Genomic DNA, 4,187 nt, shown 5'->3' with positions numbered 1-4,187 from the left:
CTTGCTTAAGTGTTTTTACAGAAGAGTTTGATCAATTTGATCCTAGTTGAATCCTTTGAAAATTAAATAGAAGGTTAACCTTTAATATCAGGCCCTAGGTGCTTGTTCAAGATCATACAATATTTTCTTTAGTTTACACATATGGTCAGGATAATCTAGACTCTTAAACCCAGATGGTTGAGCTACACATACATCTTCTTTTATTAGCCCATTTAAGAATATGGATTTAACATCCATTTGATAAAGTGTAAATCCTTTATGGGTTGTATAGCTTAGTAATATTTTAATAGACTCAAGCCTAGCTACTGGGGCATAGGTTTCATCATAGTCAAGTCCCTCTAGTTGACTAAACTCTTTAGCTACTAATCTAACTTTATTTCTAACAATTTCCTCATTTTATTTCTTAACACTCATTTTATTTCTATGACCTTTTTTTATGATTAGGTAAGATACTAAATCCCAAACTTTATTTCTTTCAAATTGGGTTAGTTCTTCCTGCATGACTATAATTTAGTTTGGATCAAGTAGGGATTCTTCTACTATTTTGAATTCAATTTTAGAAATTAAAGATATTTGACTTAGATTTCTAAATGATGATCTAATTTGAACTCTTAGGTCTAGGTCACCTATTATTTATTCAGCTAGGTGATCTAAGCTAACTCTTATTGTTCTAGATTCAATTTGTCTTTGGTCATTTTCATGTAGTTGATTTGGTTCATCTTTGTGTTCCTCTATTTGTTTTGGATTTTCACTTGCTCTCCCTAGATCTGTGCTAGATCTAACAAAGTCTATAGGTTGGTATTGAGTTTGAGTTGAGTTAGATTCTTTAGAGAGTCTTTTCATTGAATTTCACATTGGTTGTTTCCTCAACTCTTAGTATAGTTTTATTGTAAACTTTATAGTCTCTACTATTTAAGGAGTACCCCACAAAGATTCTATTGTCTACTTTTGAGGTAAATTTTTCTAAGTGTTCCCTTGTATTTCATATATAAATTGGACATCCAAATACTTTAAAGTATTTAATGTTTGATATTTTTTTATAATATAATTCATAGGATGTTTTGTTATAATTCTTGTTTATTGTTACCCTATTTTACACGTAGCATGCTATATTTACAGCTTTAGCCTATATATATTTGGATAGTTGGTATTCATTAAATATTATCCGAGTTGCTTCTTGTAGGGTTCTATTTTTTTTTCAACTATTTCATTTTATTGAGGCATTTTAGGACATGAGATGATACCCATTTTCTAAACAGAATTTAGTAAACCTATGGTTTTTAAACTCTCCAACGTTGTTATTCTAATTCGTTTGATTTTCAAGTCCTTTTCATTTTATGTTTGTTTGCAAAAGTCACTAAAAGTTTCAAATGCTTCATCTTTATTTCTTTAAAATTTTACCCAAATGAATCTAGAATAGTCATCTATTATTACTAAACAATATAGGATTCCAATAATTGATTTGAATCCATGAGAGTCAAATAGATCTAACTATAGTAGTTCAAGTATTGATTTAGTTTGAATTTGATTAGTTGATTTGTGGATTGACTTGGATTGATTTCCTTATTGACAAGTATTACGGATTGTTACATCTAAATAAGATAGCTTTGATAGTCCTCTAACTAGTCCATTTAATTTAGTGAAATTTCTAAAGTTAGTATGGGATATTGTTTTATGCCATACTAGCTTTTCTCTTTTTGTGTCAAATGACACTTAAGTAAGAAATTGGCTAGGCTAATTGTATAAATATTATTATTCCTAAATCCTTTTAATTTTATTGTGGGGTCTTTTATATATTTAATTAAATATTCAGTGGATATAAACATAATCTTATACTCTGAATTATACAATTGACTAATACTGAGTAAGTTGAATTTAAAATTTTCAACAAGTAATACTTTATGAATAATAAAATTATATTCTAGTTCAATGTTACCTATACCAATTACCTTAATTTGTCGTTATTTTCAAAGGCAACTGTTCCTATGCTTCTATATTTGAGTTTGATGAATTTGGTGTGATCCTTAGTCATATATCTTGAGCAACCACTATCTAGGATCCTCTTAGATTCCTACAAGAAGGTAGGAGTCAGAATTTAGCTTAAGTGTTAAATTAATTTTTAATTTTAAGCTTAATTTAAATTTTTAAGTCAAGTTTTAAGTTTTGAATTTAATTTAACTATAATTTTTATTTTAAGTTTGATCTTAATTTTAATTTTATTGATCCAATCATCTCACTAGTTTAAGTTTTCAGACAAAGGTATCCTATCATTTTGTGAGATGAGTTAAGTTAGTTTTTTAGAGGTTGGTTTAACTTGTGTTGGATTCAAGTTTAACTTTGTCTTAATCAAACATGCATTCTTTGAATAAATTTTTAGGCTGTGGTGAGTCACATGGACATCATTGGAGTAACCACGTGCTTCAAGAATTTTTAAATAGTCTAATCCAAAGAACTTAGTATAAAACTTTGATCTAACTAGCTTAGATTAGTAAGGGATAGTTTCAGTTAGTTTTACTAAGTCAAATGCACTAGGTCAACCACATATGATTCTTCCTAGACATGCATAGACAGAACTTCCCTAACTTACTATCATCCCAAACTTCTCTATTACTGTTTGCTAAGTTAAATTAGTCTCTAATTTAACTAGTCCTAATTATTCAGTCAGGTAAACTATTATTTTGAAGGTGCCAACTAACTTGGTGTCTCCCCCTGAATTATTAAACTTAGGTTTAAGTTCTAGATTTATGCTAATTAGTTTTATAGTTGTAATAAACTTGATTGTAACTTGAGTTTAAATTGAATTTGTAGTCATTTGATTTAAATTTAGTTTTTGAATTGGATTTATTTGATTTCAAATTGAATTTGAACCATTGGGTTATTTTGATTTGGTTTTAGGTGATGGGTTTTATTTTTAGGTATATAGTATTGATTGAGTCCTATTTGCTTAATTAGACAAGCTTTTGAAACTCAATCTTTGGTTTATTTTGTATTTTGACTAAAAATGATGTAAATGTTTTATTTGAGTTATTTTTATATCCGAGTCCATATTTGTCATAGACAGCTCTTTGTGATCCAAGAATAAGGTCAAGATTTTTAGTTCTTGTTGTAAACTTTTCAAGTAGTCTTTTAAGGTTTATTGTTTCAGATTTTAATGTGGAATTTTTTTTCTTCAAGTTTGATATTCTCAATTGAATTTTCAAGCTGACTTGGTTCAGGGTTTGATTTAAGTTGTTCTTTTAGCTCCTCATTTTCTTTATTAAGTGTATCTATTTGACTTTCAGCAGCAGATAACTTCTTATGTAGGCATTAAATAATTTTAAAAAAATCTAGAGCTTAGAACAGGGATTACCTCGGAGGAACCTTCAGAAATGAGTGTGGACTCGTGGCTTGAGTCGTAGTCTAACTCTTCATCTTGTTCCGATTCTGGTCCGACTACCCTCAGTGTCAAATAGTTGTTGTGTTTTGGTTTGTTGTTATCCGATTCCTTCAAAAATGACTCATCCCAAGTCACCTTAAGTGCCTTCTTTTTCTTGAGATTCTTGGATTTATCTTCCTTGATGTTCTGACATTCGTTCTTATAGTGTCTCTTCTTCTTGCATCCAAAACAAGTGATACTTAACTTGTTAATGTTTGGTTTGACGATCTTTTGAAGGTCCTTGTTGCTGAACTCCTTCTTTCTCTTGGTGAGCATTCTCCTTACCATATTCACCAGCTGCTCCTCTACATCTGAGTTTGGATCAGACTCAGATTCTGTCTCTAGTTTAGACTTATTCTTTGTTTGCTTTTTAGAACTTATAAGGAAAGCTACACCTTTCTCAATCTTTTGAGTGTTAGTCTATTCGTGTAGCTCTAGTTCACATAATAGTTTATCTAATTTAAGTTTATTTAAATTCCTCAAAATTTTGTAGGTATCTACTATAGGTGCCTATAGTGTGTTTCGGGGAAATGAATTCAGGGCACACCTTATTATATCCCTGTTCTCCAGTTGGTGGTTGATTAGGTGGAGTCCATTCAAAATATCCTTGATTTTTGCATGTAGTTGAGTTGCTATTTTTCATCCTATATTTTAAAATTAAATAAACTATTTAACATCAAATCTCTTTTGGTTACCATTGCATCGCTTGTGCCTTTGTGCAGCTTGATCAAATTTTTCCAAAGTTCTTTTGCATTCTTGAATAATCCAACTC

This window comes from Zingiber officinale, chromosome 2A, assembly GCF_018446385.1.
Source record: "Zingiber officinale cultivar Zhangliang chromosome 2A, Zo_v1.1, whole genome shotgun sequence".
NCBI lineage: Eukaryota > Viridiplantae > Streptophyta > Magnoliopsida > Zingiberales > Zingiberaceae > Zingiber > Zingiber officinale.
The sequence above is the reverse complement of the archived record's forward strand: the minus strand, read 5'-3'. Positions refer to the sequence as shown.